Consider the following 18,934-nt stretch of genomic DNA (forward strand, 5'->3'; position numbering starts at 1 on the left):
GCCCTTAAATATCCCTCTTCTTTCAGCTTCTTTCTTCAGCTGCCAGCTCGTACGTAGATCACGTGCGTCGTGACGCCAGCAGGCATAAAAGGAGTGTTCCACACTCGCCCTCATGGCTACTGGCGGCGCTGACTAACACTACTAGGTTTAAATGCACATATAAACCCGATAAAGTGGACGGAAGTATGACCCCCCCCCCCTCACTCGCGGTACGCCACTGTAGCTAGCGCACCTTCTTCAATATTTAACGTACAGACGCACGAATTCGATACCTTAGCTATTTTGCGAAATTCTGCAATAGGTTCTCAGGTAACCAAAGGCTGAACTTGTGAAGATGGAGTCCTTTCTATGCCGACACCTGATCATGTGTTCCTCGGTGCCCAACGATAAGGAGAATACGGTTTCCACGATGAGGCAACATCAATCATGCTTGCGCATGAACGTCACTTATTCTGTATCGTTTTGTGCTTTTCCGACATCTGTTTGCCTTTTGAAGAATTCCAAAAGTGGTGTTTGGTTTCGCGCAGGACTACCCACGGCCCATGTGGAGAAATAAATTAAAAATCGTTTCTAAGGCAGTCTCTCGGCCCAACCAATCATCGGCCGCGGCACTTGACCACCGTCTTGAACGTCGGGAGATTGTTTGTGCAAGGCCCTCTGTTTACCGACGTCGTCGTTTCACTCGCCTTGTTTTATTCTTGTACAATAGCGATAAACGTGGACTTTTTAGAAGCTCTGACAACTTCTGCGCATTACGTTGGCGTCCAGCTTCGGTTCCTGGCGGTCTCGTTGATACGGGGCTGGACTTGGAAAAGGCGCATTCTAGATAAAGCAAAAACAAAAAAGCCAGGCCTGCGCTGAAACCGCAGCACAGTCACAGCGAAAGATGGAAGAGCGGCGTTTCTAGAGCCGGTTGTAAGCTCTCTTGGGGCTACTAATACAAGTACCCACTACGCCATAAATACAAGCAAGGTACCCACTACGCCATAAATCACAATTTTTGTGAAGTTGGGAAGCACCTACTAAGCCATTATTCGTCATTCTGCGGAGAAGCGAGGCACCAGATACACGTCTGTAAGGCATTATGTGCACTTTGTTGACGCGACGACTGATGACGATGAAGAATTATGGCTCAGCCCTTTGTAATGGGTTGGAATCTTTAAACGGCCCACCAGTTATGCGATTTGCATTTGGTGACGCCCGGTCGTTATTTCCCTCTTCCGCCATGCTGTATAACATAGGTTGACGTGGGAGCGCGAGGGGGGGCGGGGCGAACAACTTTACTGAGACCCCGAGGAAATGGATAATGCGCTTATGGGCTTCCTTGGCAACCAATACTAGTGCACTTGCGAGGAACCCACTACGCTATAAATCAATGTAATTTTTGAGAAGTAGGGAATCAGGCACTATGCCATTTTTCGTCATTCTACGGAGAGCCGTGGTACCTGCTAAACGCATGCAAGGCATTATGCGCTTTGTCGATGCTGTGCCTGATGACGATGAAGCATTAAGGCGGAGCCCTTTGTAATGGGTTGGAAGCATTCGACAACCTACTCGTTGCGCAATTCGCGTTGTGCGACGCTTGGTTCTTATTTTACTCTTCTACCACGCCATATTGCATATGTTAATGTGGTTCCTTCCCGACATGAAGCCTGTATAAGACCTTTTTGCAAAGCAGTTTCAAGCACCGGCATGGCTCAGAGGTTGAATGCTGGGCTCCGACGCAGAGGGCCCACGTTCGAATCTCGTTCCATCCTCGAATTTTTTTCTTATTTCGTTTTTTTTTTATTTCGAGCGATAGTGGTTACGGACACCGGCGGCGGCGGTGGACAACTACGGCGCCAAAAAAGGCCGCTGAAGTGATCTCATAACAGCTTTCGCTGTAAAATAAAAAGAGAAAACTTCGTGTCGGCGTCTACACTTGTGGGCATTCGCGTGAAAACAGCGTGTCTGGAATGCCAGCCGCAAAAAAAATGAGCGTCTTATGCAAACTGTAACGAGGAAAACGAAAAGGAAGCGTAGCTTAGACCCGAGTACGCACAACGAGAGATTACTAGAGAACGGGAAAGGCAACGGCGGCTGCGAGAAGACCCCGAACCGATGGAAGGCCTCCGCCAATGACGACGTGCCCGTAGATCTACGAGAGGTGCGAACGCTTGGTTTCAGCGTGAGTCTCTGGTGTTTGGACATCCGTGTCGTGTCTGTGACTGTCTGTGGTTTAAGTCGAACATCTCTACGCTGAGAATCAACGGCGAAACAACCTAGTATCACCTAGCTAAAGCCTAGCAACAACCTAGAGCATCCTAGAAATAACCTGCATCACCTAAGGCCCAGAAACAACCTAGAAGCAACCAAATCAGTCTTCAGAATAGGCCAGTTTCGCTGTTTCAAGCTTTGCGCGGCTTAGTGCAAGCTTCGCCAACTTTTTTTAAATTTTTCACGTCTGCAATCATCGTTGCATGATTGGCAGTTGACGTACAGGGGCCCTTTATTACCGGCTGATAGCCATCCTGTGTATCTTCGATCAGCTTCACATTTGGCCAAATATTTTTGTCACTCTTTTCGCTCTTATGAAAACGGTGCGATGAAAAGACTGAAAACACACGAACAGTCTTTTCGTGCATTTCCGTCACGCCGTTTTCACCATAACGAATTGGTACCAACTCGCCCAACAGTCAGGCCTACTTTCGCTCTCTTTGTCTCAAAGTCTTGCTAGTTCAGAAGTTATTAGACATGGAGACATTGCACGGTGAAGGCACGCAGCGAGCAAGAACTTGGCCCGTTTTCAAGTGCATTACACGAGAAAATTTCTCTTTGTTTCGCAGAGCAGCAATCCCTCATTATGATACACGCGCGCATGCTGAACACTTACGACGACAAAGTTCCATTTCCCCCCAGTATCCAGCATATAATAATCTCGCCCAGCGGAACTTGAAAGCTTTCCTAAAGGGGCCCGCAACATTTTTCAGCATGGCCAGAAAACGCTGCCGATCGGTAGTCGAGGCTCCTGAGAACACGCGAGCCAAACGTTACAGCGCAGCACGCGGCCTGTAATTTACGACTAACTATCAAAGTCACTAGAAATCGTTCCCTCTATAAATGATGCCACACACTCAAGTGACCGCGCCATACACCCAAGTTCCCGGCCATTGGATGACTTGAGCATCGCGAACCGCATAGTTACCGTGGCCGCCGCAATCACATTGAAAACCGCGCGTTCGAAGGAAAATAAAAAAAGAGAAAGTGCTCAAGGCCATGACGCGTGCGTGGCGTAATTCTTGTTTGCCCCGCGCCATCTCTCCCTGCTTGGCTTCCAGCGCGTTCGTCGGGAGAAGCGAGAGCAGCGTGCGACAAACCTCTGTCACTCCGCTCGTACTTGACGGATTCTAAAAAATTTTGCGGCGGTCGATTCGTGAATCAATAAACTACTTTAATGAATCCACTCGATGGTTGCTCGGAAAAATGTTGCAGGGCCCCCTTAAATGAAAAACACAAGTAACTGAAATTGTCGTTCTTTACAGCATTTCTATTTGAAAAAGATGATTACTCATAACGACCGCCATCAAGCTGCGTACAGCAACAATTCCAGCAGAGCCTTTGAAAAATCCCTATATTCAATAAAGACACCAAATCCCTGAAATATTTATAAGCACCTAGATCTAGGGACAAATCCCTACGGTCGGCACCAGTGAGCTAGAGCAAAACAAGCGGCAACGGCGGCGGCGCACAGGTCTAGGGACTAGTGTTACGTGACCTTGGCGGAAGCACGTCACGTGACTAGTGTTACGTGCATTTGGCTGGAATATGCCGCGTGACTAGTGTTACGTGATTTTGGTAGGTACATGCCATGTGACTATACTGTTACGCGTTTTACGTCACGTGACTAGTATTTGGCGCAAACATGTCCCGTGACTAATGTTAGGCTATTTTGTCACGAGACTAGCGTAAGGCGATCTTGGCGGGAACATGTCACGTGACTATAAACAGTTATTGCATCCCACGCCGGACAAACCGGCGCACACATTCTGAGAGCGAAGCAGGAGATGAACAACAAAATGACGAAGAGACCGCGTGCTGGTCCATGATGACAATTTCTGCTCGCAACTAACGGGGGATTCTCCACGCTGAAGTCTCTGGTGCCATGCTGACATCTATTTTCAGAGATTTCGGCTTGAAACTAAAAATTAAACTTGCATTTTTTGTTCTATTAACTTATTTTTGCTTGATGACCTTGCTGCAAAAATGATTAAGCAGCTTGATGACCAGGGTCTTGGTAAGCTTGTGTCTTTACTTGACAGTGTGCGTTTTCATGAGCGAAAAGTACGCAAAAAACGCAGACAACTGTCGAACTGGTAACATCGAAGAAACATTTCAGGGCTGAAAACGAAGCACTAGCCAACAAAACTGCTGACACTGAACAATAAAGCAGGCTAAACAATGCTGAAATCAAAGGCATCCCCTTTAAGGGGTATTCACACGAGGGAGAAATCGGCGGGGGACACGGGGGGATTGCGGATCACGTGACCACGTCGTCACGGATTAGTGAGTGGGCGCGACCCCACCCGCGACTCCTCGGAGGAGACGGGGACCTTTTCCCCGACAGGACGAACGATCCCCCGGCGGTGGGGGATATGGCGGAATTTCGCCATATCCCCCACCGCCGGGGGATCGTTCGTCCTGTCGGGGAAAAGGTCCCCGTGTCCCTCGAGGAGTCGTGGGGTGTTCGTGCCCTCGCTAATCCGTGACGTCGCGGTCACGTGATCCGCAATCCCTCCGTGACGTCGCGAATTTCTCCCTCGTGTGAATACCCCTTACTCAAGGCGTTCAAGAGTAGGCCGGTGGGGAGCGCGCGAGCATATTTTGGACCAGCCATGCACTGCCTTGCAGGCTGATGACCTCTGTCTTTTAGCTCGGTTGAATTCATGTCCTCACTGAATTTTTTTCCCAAAGTCTGCCCTTAGGCATAATAATTACTGATTCAGAAATACACATACAAATTTGCGTCGTGTATGAAGTCCAGTAATGAGCGGCGGTGAGGTCCACTAATCCAGCGGTCAAGGTCGGGTGGTCGGCCAGGCCTGAGGCCTGTTGCACGTACGTGACGACGACGGCTTAATTGTAGACCCGTGAAAGTCCACAATAAGTGTGTGACAGTTACATCGTGGATTGGGGCGACGCAAAATGGGCACGATGTACCATACGCGCCGCGGTACTTTTGCTCTGAACTGACATACGAAGAAGTTACGAACAACTAAAATACTTTAATTTTTTGTCATCACCGGTAACTTACCGTATTTGTAACTTCGGCTTCGATGCTTAATTTGAGGCCTAAATAATAAGTTTGGCAACCACATGATTAGCGCTTCGAGATTGCATTCTCGAGTTATCACTTGTGGAAGCTGTACGTTTGTTATTTCTTCTTCGCGCCCCTTTTGTCCATGACTGTACATAAGAAGCTAAGCATAGTTGCATAAAAATACAATGCCAGGCCTGCTCGGAACGCGCAGCACAGTCACAGCATAATTTGAAATTTGTTGTTAGTGTGTCTTTTGTTTTAACTGGCTTTGCTGTGGGGAGGTTGAGGTTTATATTACCTCGGCTACTCCACTTCTATATGTTCTGCAGCGAAAAAAGAAGAAAAAGAAGGGTTACCCAAAAGAAAAATTTAGCAACTAAAAAAAACATAGCACACTGAAACAAGTCAAAATAGCATGCTAATGTACAGTTTGCTTGCAGAAGTTCATGTTGCAATAAAGCGTCCACTCGCACGCATTTCTAGTTCTGCCCACACAGTATATGGACTAACACATCATTCCGTATATAGCAACACATAGCTGTTCATCACAAGCACTTGTCTAGTCCGGTGTCCACGAAGAAGTCTTTCAGGAAGAAATGTTAGTCTTTTTCTGAAGATGCGTTTCAGGCCACGGTCCAAGTGATTTCCGTAATGTGAGGGGGCATGTTTCCAAACTTGCTAGTTTCTTTAATTTTACTCTTTCACTTGCGTACTTTATGCACTCCAAAAGAATATGCCCAACATTCTCATCTTCGTGACCACAGAAACATTCCGGTGAGCTGCATCAGTGTATTTTGTGCAGGAAGCTGTTTGTATAAACTATACTTCCAGTGAAAATCTGTGGAGTAACGTCTCTATGTAGAAGGGGCGAAAGGCGGGCTAGTTGGTACATAACTTAAAACTTGAGAAACCGCGCAAACACAGGACGAAGGAAAGTGACACACGGACAGGCACTGCCCGTCCGTGGGGGATGGTCTGACGTCACCATCCTAAAACGCTATCGTCAAAGGCGCGCGCGGGAGATATTTGAGACATTTGTCATCCACCAAAGGGGTGATCGATGTATAAGCATTCCGTCACTCGAATTGTTAGAAAAAGAAATCAGCTATTTGACGTCACGCACGTGACAAAAATCTTGTAACCTTATCGTTTTTTCCCCTCTTTCGTCTATCTACTTATTCTTGGTTTCGTCAATAAAAAAATTTCAGTTGGCAGTCAGCGCCCGTCCGTGTGTCACTTTCCTTCGTCCTGTCTTTGCGCTGTTTCTCAAGTCTCTATGTGTCGTAGGACATCTGCCGCTATGGAGAATTTTCAGAGTGAATCGACTTCATAAAGTAATGATTGCTTTAATTTACTGCTGTGAAACCACTTTTCTCATTTGGTAGCGTCTTGTGCACATAAGGTATCCCAGCATAGTTCCATAAAAAATATACCTCAAACAGCGGCTGGCTTCAAGGGACAGCGTTCCCCTTGAAGCGTCAAGGGACAGCGTTCCCCTTTTCAAATATATAACAACAAAGTAGGCATAAACAAGGGTACCTACTTAAAGACACCTTTTTATCTTGCTAAACGTAATGATCACAAACTCAAGATCCGTGAATACCGGCCCAGGACGTGCATGTTCGCTAATTCGATCTTTTTTTCCGAAGTGTGTAGCAGACTGGAACAAGCTTTCTGAAAAACAAGTATGTTGTGCAAATGAAGACTTATTTGTATCTCTGTTGTAACCCCCCCCCCCCTGCTGTAACGCGCAAGGGTAATGCGGGGTAATTCTTGAATAAAGAATAAAGAAAAATTATTTTTCCACCACGACCTGACAGCATTTATTTAATGCGCTCCGTACCTCCATCTTATCCAGCATCACGTGTTTCTCATGACTATATAAAGATGAGTGGTGAACGATTTGCTACACTTTCAACCGTTTTGCCGCATCTCAAGTGTTTTCGTTTATTAAAAAATAATAGCGCAATAATTTATATAACGCATCATCAGGCGAAATTTCACTTCGACATAAGAAAGGAAATTTCATCACTTTAATGTGCACATTACGTAGCAAGTGCTTTATGCAACAGATAGTCGAATGTGCAATGATCTCCACGCTATTGTGTTGATTCCCTGTGCAGTCTGCAGAGCAGCTATGAGACAAGAGTCCTTGGCTGATGATTGAAGGCATAACTTAGAAACTCATTTTGATTCCACAGTGCTTATTTCAGTAGACTAAAAGCAGGCAGCGATTCCTCTCGCCCCCAGGTATTGTTAGATTTCAGTGCTTGATTCTACGATTGGGGCGTTGAAATCTCTATTAAATGTAATATAATTATTGCCTGCATTAGATATTAAAAAATACTGACAATAATCGACCTCTTTACTGAATGGTCTCACTTATGTATGTACATAGGTCGGTAAACTCACTCAGATTAAGCCGTGAGTCTGAGTCCGAGTGAGTCCAGCTGACGAAAATATTCGTGAGTTTGAGCCCAAGTGAGTCTGGTTGAAGAAAAATTTTGTGTCCGAGTCCAAGTGAGCCATTTCAAGGAAAGTTTTGGTGAGTCTGAGTACGAGTGAGTCCGGTTGAGGAAAAGTTTCGTGAGTCTGCGACCAAATGAATCCGCGTCAGCAAAATGTTAGTCAGTGTGAGTCCTAAGAGAAAAACATATTCATTGAGTGAGTCCGAGTGAGCTCCACTTATTTTGCAGACCTATGGTTATATATAATTTATAGTCTCCCACTAGGGCGTGCCTTGTAATCATATATTTGTTTCGGCTTGTGAAGCCGCAGAATTTATTTTTGAAATTATTAAACTGTCCAGTTCCCCCACCCCCAGAACTCTTCCACAGGAGGTCGTTGATAAAAACCTGTCATTTCTTTCAATAAAGATATGGTTATTGGACAGCAACTACTGATAACTCTTATTTGAAGCTACAAAATCAACTGACACCACAAAACGCATCGATTATGTTTGATATTAACATTATAAAAAGCATTGGCAACATGACTAAAAAGCTAATTCTACGCTGACACAATGTCATCTGAAATATTAATAGCACCACACCTCTAATATCTCACGCAATATTTATTTCATACTTCCAAAGCCCACAGCTATTAGTAGCATTTTTTGCAGTGTATTAGGTCACATATTTAATCCCGTTCGCAGCGGCACATTTCAAAATTTAATGCTTGAATGCCCAACGAAATATTAGGAGTTTCTTCCCATGAAATCCGTAATTTTTGGCACCGTAATAGTGATTTTTATGCATCACACTGCTTGCAACCTTAATGCTAGCTAGGTCAGAGGCTACTACCGTATATACTCGCATAATGATCGCACTTTTTTTTCAAAAAAATTGACGCCAACTTCGGGGTGCGATCATTACGCAGGGTAAATTTTCCGTGAAACAATATTCTGAGCACCGAAAACGCAAAGAAGTCGCTAATCTGAATTCTTACGATAGCTATCATGAACATAACCAAAAATAAAAGTAGAGTAAGGCTTACCTTTGTAATAAAATGCACGCATTACGCAGGAGCTACATGCATGGAACACTGCCCTTTTATTTTTGAAATCTCTGACCCCCTAACGTTCATTCTGAGTCCGAAGCGTCACTGGCGTCAGTGTCGTCGCCGCACAATTCCCTGTCGGAATCGGCAGTGTCTTCACTGTCCCACAGACGGTCATCTTCTGTCCCGTCGAGCGCGTTGGAAATGCCAGTCTTCTTAAAGCTCTCGACGACCACCTCGTCGGAAATGGTACTCCACGCTTCGAGAATCCATGAGCAGAGGACTTCCACGGAGGGTCTCCTGATTTTGCCACTTGGCGTGAAATCGTGGTCGCCCGCCGCCATCCACTCTGCGTACAGCCTCCGGACGTTGTCCTTGAACAGTTTGTTCAGTGACACGTCCAGAGGCTGTAGCAGCGAAGTTAGACCCCCAGGGATCACTGCGATTTCCGTGCGCCGCTCCTTCAGCTCGGTACGGACACTGTCAACGAGATGGCCCCGAAAGCTGTCCAGCACAAGAAGTGAAGGAAGCAGAAGCGCTCCTGCTCTTCGCCCCCAAACCGTCTTGATCCAACCAACCATGAGGTCTGCCGTCATCCACCCTTTTGCTTGAGCGCGGATGTGGATGCCACGGGGAAAGTTTCCCTTCGGAATTGTTTTCCGCTTCAGAATCACATACGGCGGCAGCTTCCGCCCATCTGCCGTCACTGCGAGCATCACGGTGCACCGCTGCTTCTCCGCACCTTTCTCGTTCACAGTAGTGCTTCGAGGCATGTCAAACGTCAACGGCGTTTGGTCGGCGTTGCCTATCTGTGACAGCAGGAAACCGTTCTTCTGGCGTATCCTCGTGACGAACCTGTGAAAATCGATCACTTTGTCTTCGTACGCAGATGGAAGTCGCTGGCACGACGTCCGCCGCCTCAGCGACAGTCCATTCCGCCGCATGAAGTGTGTCGTCCAGCCGGAACTGGCGCCAAAGTCCTTTGTGGCTATTCCCAGCCTCCGGGAAACTGTGCGCGCCTGCGTCCGTACCATGTCTAACGACACGGCACAACCGTCTTTGCGCATGTCCCTCACGTATTCGAGGACTGCCTTTTCGATGTCAGGGAACTTGCCCGTTTTGGGTCCGCGGAAAGCCCGGCGCGTGCTGTTCGTAGCCATGAGCTTCTCGCGCTGTTTTTTCCAATATCGGATCCGGATTTCGTCGACGCCGAAATGTCTGCCGGCAGCGCGGTTTCCATGCTCTAGCGCGTAATCAAGCGCCTTCAGCTTGAACGCGGCAGTAAAGCTCGCATACCGCCCCATGGTGAAACGGCGCTTCAACAGACGATCACAAAGCACAGCCAAAAAAACGTGGTGTCAGGTGACGCCGTGACGGGCGGCTGGGATGGCGGTGACACGGCTTTTTCAGGAATTATGGGAATGCGTCGGCAGCTTGTTGCTGCGGGATGACAACAGGTCGACCAACAGGCGGCCGCCGCTGTAACAGTGCGGGATAGCAAAACAAACATGGCGGCCCACAGAGCGAAGCGACCGCATTTTTTTTTCTTCTTTTCGTCAGTCACGGTGGTTGTGAGTACGTCACGCGCGTCAAAACAGTCTTTTCTGTCTAAATAAGGAATGCTTTCATTTAAACCAGTAAATTTACGGCATTAGCGTAGTGATGCCTGCTTTCAGATCACAGAAACAAAGATGGGCGCGTTCAGCTGCCACAGTTACACAGACATAAAACACATGGCGGGCAATCAGTGAAAACTGCGGCATTTGCCTTTACTGCAATCCTAAATGGCACGTTTCCGCCAACGGTGGGCAAAAATTACGAATATGTTTGGTGCGTGCAGTTCACTTGGCGAGTTTGGAAGAGTTATTAACGCAACATTCGACAGATGATAAACGCGATGATCATCGGCTAGACTTGGCACACGACATATCAATGCGGCAAGTTCGGGGTGCGATCATTACGCGGGGAAAAACAAAAATCGAATTTAGACGACAAAATTTAGGGGTGCGATCATTACGCGAGTGCGATCATTACGCGAGTAAATACGGTATATGGCAAAGTGGAAAAAGCAATTTATGCTAATGCATGCGACAAAACGACAGCATAATGGTGTGACGAAGACTAGCGTGATCTTTCTCGAGAGTAGAGAGGAACGCAGAGCAATTGTCAACCATTCCATTATTGTGTCTCTAGTCTAATTCACAACGGTGCGAAGTAAACAAATATGGCGGTATGAGGGCATGGAAGCGTGCTGTGCACCATGTTCTGACACATGTGCAACACCAGGCCACTTTTATTACGCGACATCGTGATCCACGTTGCAATCGATCTACAATTATCCACCTAATAAACCGTAAATGACAACAAATTTTCAGCTCCATCATTCATATCGCTTCGAAGATGATGAAGCAGCACGATTTACGAGCATCAAGCGCCCCTTCGCTTTCCGCTGCATTGAACCATTCGAGTCCGCAGATGCCGCTTCGATTTTCCCATGAATAAATTTGTTGACGACACAGACCACCGGCTTCCGTCATGTCATTCACTACCAATTAAACAGCGGCTGCATTATTTCAGGTGGCGTGATATAGCTTGCCCACGTGGTACCTTGAAAAGTGTCGCAGGCAAATTTCAGGAAAGGGGGTAGAAACGCACCCTTCAAGCCATACACGACGCTTTGTCACTAGCAAAAACAAATTTCTTCAAGCTGCAGTGTGGTAAAAGAATTCTGTTACCTCTCCACTTCTTCAAATTCTGGAATCTCTTTAGGAGATATCGCTGCCATGTTCCTAGCACGCCTGCAGTTCAGTCCGTACCAACAGCATAGCAACACCTGTTTTATCGTATTTTTTTCTTTTCTTTCCTATTCAAACACCTTTCCATTCAAAGTCAGCTTTGACACGCCAAAGCACTGTCAGTGTTCCCTACCCGGTCATTGTGCTCGTACAGCACAGACCGCAAAAAGCCTGATGGCACCTGTAGAGATAGGTTTTGCACGAAGCTTACCCTACGAGGCAACCGAGAAAGGACGCGACGTTCTCCACTGCCGCAGCGAACAAAGACGCTTAGGCAGGGTTCGTTGACTCTCCGGCACGGCGCAGAAAAGGCACTCGAGGCAGGTTTTCAACAAACACGGGTTTATTAACCCAAAAGCAGCACAGTGCGACAACCGCGGGATTGCGGGCCATCAGGGAAACTCCGCAAGACCGATCGAGTATGCTTGCCAGCAGCGCTACGACTATCACACAAGGGGCAGCATTCGAGCACACGGACGAGAAGCCGCCTGCCAGAGGCGACAACCTCTCGTGCAGGCCTGAGAGCATCTGACGCGGCAAGCCAGCACCAGACAGAAGCGAGCTCATGGGAGAGGGGGGTTGTCACTGGCGGCCAATAAGGACCGGTGAAGCGCAGTTGTCGTAGGCTAGCGTGATGTGCAACGAGCATTCTCCAGACATGTCCGGACACGTGGCATCCTGCAGGGAAGACCGATGCATGGCTAGCACCAGGCAAAAAGGCCTGGTGGCGTAGCCACAGTAGCCCTGTCGCCGATTAACGACGGTTCCCGGCGCTCGAGCCATGCAGAGCCAGCACACGCTAGCTGGGGAACGAGGCGCCAAAGAAGAGGGCGTGCTCAATTCCCACAGACCTTCGTTACTCGGGCTCAAGTTTTGCAAACCCAAGCTTCTGCACTCTTTGTACACCCCAAAGAATGCAAGGAGAGTAAAAAACGAAGCAACGAGCTTGACAACCTAGGCTTGGGGCTCGCAACACAAATATCTGTAGTCTTGTCCGAGAGAGGCGATTTCGAACATTATTGAACATAGAAAGGCAATGGATAAGCACGTACGTGGTTGTTTTTCAACTAGTAGTAGTAGTGGTTCTGAGTACGGGTGTGCGAATATTCGAAATTTCGAATATTTTTCGAATAGTGTTTGCTATTCGATTCGCACTGAAATTTTACTATTCGAACTATTCGAACTTCCCAAAGACAAATGCAGTCAACGTCCGGTTGAAAGTGACCCCTTCAGATTTTCAATATGCTTCACCTCATTACACTCTCGTATTGCGGCAAAGCTGCCTTTCAAGCTTCGTTACGGTCGAACTTAGCGAAGAGACGAAGTCCGACTGGAAATGGTCCCTAGATTTTCAATATGCTTCACCTCATCACACCCCCGTATTGCGGCAAAGCTGCCTTTCAAGTTCCGTTACGGTCGAACTTAGGCAAGAGAGAGTCAACATCTGATTGGAAGTGGTCCCTAGATTTTCAATATGCTTCACCTCCTCACACCCCCGTATTGCGGCAAAGCTGCCTTTCAAGCTCCGTTACGGTCGAACTTGGCCAAGAGACAATCAACGTCCGTTTGGAAGTGGCCCCTAGATTTTCAATATGCTTCACCTCATCACACCCCCGTATTGCGGCAAAGCTGCCTTTCAAGCTCCGCTACGGTCGCAAATGTATTAACTCAAGAAAACGCTGGTTCCAACATGGAGATGAAAGATATGGCAGAGTTGGGGGCTCAATTAATGCTGTTTTGGAGCTGAAATTTGGGCAGGAAGTCCGAAAAATCGGACGCCGAAGCTTTTTAGCATCCAATATTTTAGATGTTCTTTATATCGACGTCTACGAGGCAGATTTGGAACTCCGGACTTGAAGGGAGCACACCCTTGTCCGCCGCATCAGTTGGGCCTCCACAGAATTTGAAAGAGGAGGAGAGGCTGAGGAAATGGCATCTCTGCCTATCACGTGTAAAGTGTTGTCGGCAACACTTTGGTTGCACCAAATCATGTACATAAATACAATTCGGCCTCTACATTGCCTCACTCTTGATAAGAAAGACAACTATGAAACATGACCCCACCAGCGCTTCATCAACCTAGCGGAAAGAAACACTTTCATGTTGCGATCTCACAAGAACATACTTAGGGATTCTCTGCAACTTTTTCTGTAATTTCACTTCGAATTATTCGAAAGATGTTTGAGAAATATTCGAAAATTATTCGAAATTATTCGATTCGATTCGCACTCAATCTTTATTATTCGAATTCGCTTCGCACCCAAAATTTTGCTATTCGCACAGCTCTAGTTCTGAGGAAAAAGAAAAAGACGCTAATTTCTGTCTCCCGAGCCGGGACATGGCTGAGAGCCTTGAGGGGGAGAAGATAGAAAAAGAGGAGGAGTCAGCAGGGGAAGCAAGGTGTCGTGGCTGCTGCGGTTGGCAGCCGATGTTGATGAGTCTCGAAGTTCAAGTGAAGCTTGCAGTAACTGGGAGCTCGTGAGCTTTGCTGAAACCCTCCTCACCCCTGACCCTCCCTCCCTCACACACACCTTGTAGATCGCGAGAGGTGATGACAGGTGCTCAGCTCTTCTTGGATGCTGATAGCTCTTTGGGGGGGGGACCAAGCAGGGTTTGGACATGAGAAAGGGGGAGTGGGGGAGGGGGTGGTGATACGCTGGTATGAGGCTAGGTAGCGGTATCAAAAACAGAGGAGACTCGAACACTGCTCTCACCCCGCCGCATCTTTCAAGGATGTACTCTTTGAAGCGAACAAGAAAAATGCATGTCCAGTCTTCTCCTTACTTTTGTATTTGTTCTAGCGCTGCTTTCGATCATTATAAGGCCCTTAGCCGTGTCCACTTACAGGAGGCAAATTATCATAAAAAAAAACACGTCAATGACCTATGTCAAAACAAAACAAAACGACGTTTCGGTATCCGTACGGACCCCTTGTTCACAATGGAATGACGGCTAAGCAGCAGGTTCGCTGAGTGCATGATGCCAGGTTCGGGGGTACACGTGCTTTAGTGTGCCAGTTGATCTATTGATTGTGTTACTCGTCTGAATGATTACTGATTCAAGATTGAGCCTCGTTGTCAAATTCTTCTCCGTGGCCATGATGCGGGCGTTGTCCCGGCTTATCTTGTGGCCCGTCACTGGGACAACATGCGCATCATGTTGTGCACTCAGGCACTCAGGCCTGAGAAGAATTGCACTCAGGCACTCAGGAGAAGAATTTACGTGACGTAATGCTATCCTTTACATAACACTTCTGATCAATGTGTCGGAACGGCGCGGAACGAAAAAAACCAACTAAAAACGAAAGACAAACGATATTTTTGACAGGAACAAAACGCTTAAGCGAAACGTTAACTATCGTTTCCTTTTGGGAGGAAACCGAAATATTTTTTATCAGTTTTCTGTTAAAAGCAGAATTTATGAATCCGGAACAACAGAGGTCACGCAGCGTGAGCATTAATGCATATCTCAGGCAGAAATTACAAATTAAAGATGTGATGGAATTCTAGGAAAAACGATAAGAGTGGCAACCGGACATTCTCGATGCTAAAGCTGCTTCTGAGGTCATGCTCATTCGTGACACAAATCATTCAACGTGCTCAGAGAATTCGCAATTCACTTAAAAGGAAAAATAAATACTGTGTTTTTATTGTTATCTTAATTTCAATTTTTTGTATGGAAATAAAAACCGTTAAGAACTGCTAGGACATTTCTTTTGTTCCAGGACAGGAAAGGAACTGAACTTTTCTCGGCGGAGCGAAACTAAAATAAAAAAAATTTGCGCAGCTTGCACTAAGTCTCAAGGCTGGCTCACACTCACAGCACCTAATATTAACTAGAGGGGACTCTGGCATTGCGGTCGTTCAGCCACCATGGGAATGATGGGTAGTACATGGATTTGCCTAATCTTAGTGCTTACGGCTTCGAACGTACTTGTGGCTTTGTTTATTGCTGTGTTTCGGCGCTCGTTTCAGATAAAAGAATAGACCGTTGTGAAATTCGTGACCAGATTTCAATTGGTGAGCCTAAAAAGGTTAAAGTGGTGAAGTGGAACTGCTGACTTTTGCTGAACTTCATTTTGCAACAAAGTGGATGCAGGCATTAACTTAGGCAATCAACATTAACTTACTGGCGAGTGATAACACCCCAGTGTCATCCTATAGTGATTGTTTTGTTGTTTTTAGACTTGAGTGTTCAATTACCTCTCCTACTCGATTTTCAACTTCTAATACTCTTCTTGACTATGCCTTAACCCTTTCAGATGCCACCTTTGAAGAACTTTCTGCAAATGCGTCAAATCAATACAACTTTTTTTTTCAAGGCACTCAATATTCTATTGCCACAAAAATGTCCTAACACTCCTATTTATGCATGTCATAGTAATTAATCATAATTAAATTGTCATTAAATATCTATTTATTATGAACACATGCATGCTCTTTATTTATATAAATAGAATGAAATCTCAGGCAAGAAATAAAGTGCAAATTCGTTTTTGGTCACGTCCATTTTGAGCAAAGAAAAACTATACTTTTGACTTGCCTCACGGGAAGCGGCACATCGAACAGCTCAAACATGGTGGTGCCTTCAGCAAATTGATCACATGCAACAGTACACTGCAAAATGAACCTAAATGAAGATAAATTTATCATGTAGGAGGTTCAATTTATCGAAAGCTCAATGTATCTTGCTCTTTCTTAGCCCCTAGCCGATACATACAGCAAAAACAAGTGTTGTACACAGTTGTGTACATGGTGTCTCAAAGAGTTAAGTAATATTACGCTGCCTCTGTGTGCAGGTGTCACTGACATTTCCATCACAGATCATCTTCCCGTTTTTATTATTTTCAATGCTGATACACCTCCCTATGAGACTAACCACTTCACTTCTCGCTTCTGACTGGGATATCTTTGTTAATACACTAACTGATACCAGCTGGGCATCAGTTAGTGTTCAATGTCACCCTGAAATGGCACTAGAAAAATTCTGTTTGCTATTTTATTGCGATAGCAATTATATGGACACGCTCGGCTGATTTTTGCCGTCGCCATCATGTCCTGGATGTGTATATGTATGTATATATATAAAAAAGGCACAAAGAAAAATAAAGCAGAAGAAAAAAATTCCGAAGCACCCGACCGGGGATTCGAACCATCAACCCCTTGCTCCCCAGCCCGCTGCATTAGGCAACTCAACCATGCCCCATGCATGCGCTGGCAAAATAATGGCAAGCTATGTATTAATATACACCATTTACCGCTGGTGCTAAGCAAATCTCGGAGGAGCTTGAGCGTGTTTTCTATCACGCAACGCTTCTAACGTTCTTTCAATTTGAAAACTGCCCTTGAGACGCACACGACAAAGTGGCCCTTTTCTGTACCCACTCGCGATGTGGAAGGAAAAAAAAAACCAAGAACACCGGGCACACCTTGCATCAGACGCGCCCGTGTGGCAGAAGACGCAGGAGGTCACTCCACGCGCCATAGTTTAAAAGAAAAAGAAATATCTATAAGCGTCTGATTCTCCATTGTCGACCCTTGCAGCGCATTGCTCAAACACAAAGACGTAACTGTGACAGTTGTTAGTTGACGCTTGCCCTGTGCATGCCTGTGCATTCTTTTCGGGCGTCCTTCTTTGAGCTTCAGTGACGCGCTGCAAGTATCGAGCTGCTTCTCGTTCTTCGCGTGACATTCCAATTTCTTGCTATCGCATTCATTGCTTCGCCCTTGCGGTGAAACTGTGACTTTTTGAAAGCAGTTCACGACAGTACTAAGACTGTTAAATGCAAAAAACACTTCAAATTCATCCATAATCCTTGGATGACTCAAGGTTTGTTAGCTAGTTAGCGAAAAAAAGATAATATTTATAAAAAAGAAGAAAACTAAGAAACAGCCGTTTAGTATAAAGATACAACGCTATAAAAAATACAATCATTTCCTGAACAATTTACTGAAAAAATCCAAATAGCTATACTATGAGAACGAGTTCTGCAAAGCTAAGAACAATCCTAAGAAAAAAAGGCAACATCTTAATAATTTTTTGAACTCGCCGAAGGGTAACAGCACCATTGATAAAACAAACTACAAAGATGAAAGCTTCATTGAATCAGTTAGCATAGCAAACAACTTTAGTAATTACTTTCATCGAGTTTATAGCAAAAACCTCTTTGTTTACCCTTAACCGTTGCAATCATACCTTCTTTCTCTTTCCCGCTTCAGCTCATGAAGTCTGCTCTACTATTTAAACCTTAAGAACAATAGTCCAGGTCTAGGTAAAATAACAGCTTACTATTTAAAACTTGCTGCTTCGTGTAGTGCGGAACTACTGTGAAGCATAATTAATTTAATATTTAAATGTGGTGCCTTTCCAAATCACTTAAGGAAAAATTAATTCTTGTCTATAAAGGAGGAGGTAAATCTCAGGTATCCAATTGTCGCCCTATCTCTATTTTATCGTCCTTCAGTAAATTCACTGAAAAATCATTTCTAAAGCGTAGCCATAGTTATTATTTCACCAAATACCAACATAGATCATTTTGTTCACAATCATGTATGTAATTGTTTATTTGCTCTCATTGACTCACTTCGCAGCATTTGACATTGTCATCCCCATATCTGTGTGTACACTAGTTATCCTGCACACAAAGGCCCACTCTTTTTTCCCACAAAAGAGGAAAGCATCTCGCATTATTTGTTCCTGCTATAGAGCAGTGTTGCTGTAGCTAAACTTTGACAAAAATAATGTGCACTACAGGTTAGGATGGTTCACGTGCATCTCCAGTTGGTGGTGGTTCAAAGTGAAGACTTCCTCGTTAAGCCCTCTGACAAAGTCACTTGAATTCGCCTAGAAAAGCAAGGCCTTCAGAAGTCTTCACAATCAAATGTGAAAGCTGATAGAAAGCGTTCCGTGCACCTGTGTAACCAGGGTTTCATGTTTTCAGTATTTGCACGTCTTCAAGCTTGGAGGTTGTTTATGAGTGCTTATTTTTCCCCTACAAATTTGCATTTTTCAGTGTTTAATTTCAATGTCTGAGAGATATGTGTTTGTGGGGGCCTGTGTTGTAAACCGACAGTTGGATTACAGGAGAAAATATGCATTATATAGCATTGTTGAACACATACCAAACACTATTTTTCATTGTTTCATGCCTCGCTTGGAAGCTGTCATGCTGGTAAAGGAATGTGGCTTATAAACACGACAAAAAAAAAAAAGTAACAGTTTTGTCGCAACAGCGAAGCAATGAAAGCAAGAGCAGCATATTGGAATGCTACACGCAGTAAGGCAACTCCCTTAGTATCTGACCTGGAGTAACTGCAAGGAAAAGCGACCTTTGTGTTGTCTATTG

This window comes from Rhipicephalus sanguineus, chromosome 6 (assembly GCF_013339695.2).
Source record: "Rhipicephalus sanguineus isolate Rsan-2018 chromosome 6, BIME_Rsan_1.4, whole genome shotgun sequence".
NCBI lineage: Eukaryota > Metazoa > Arthropoda > Arachnida > Ixodida > Ixodidae > Rhipicephalus > Rhipicephalus sanguineus.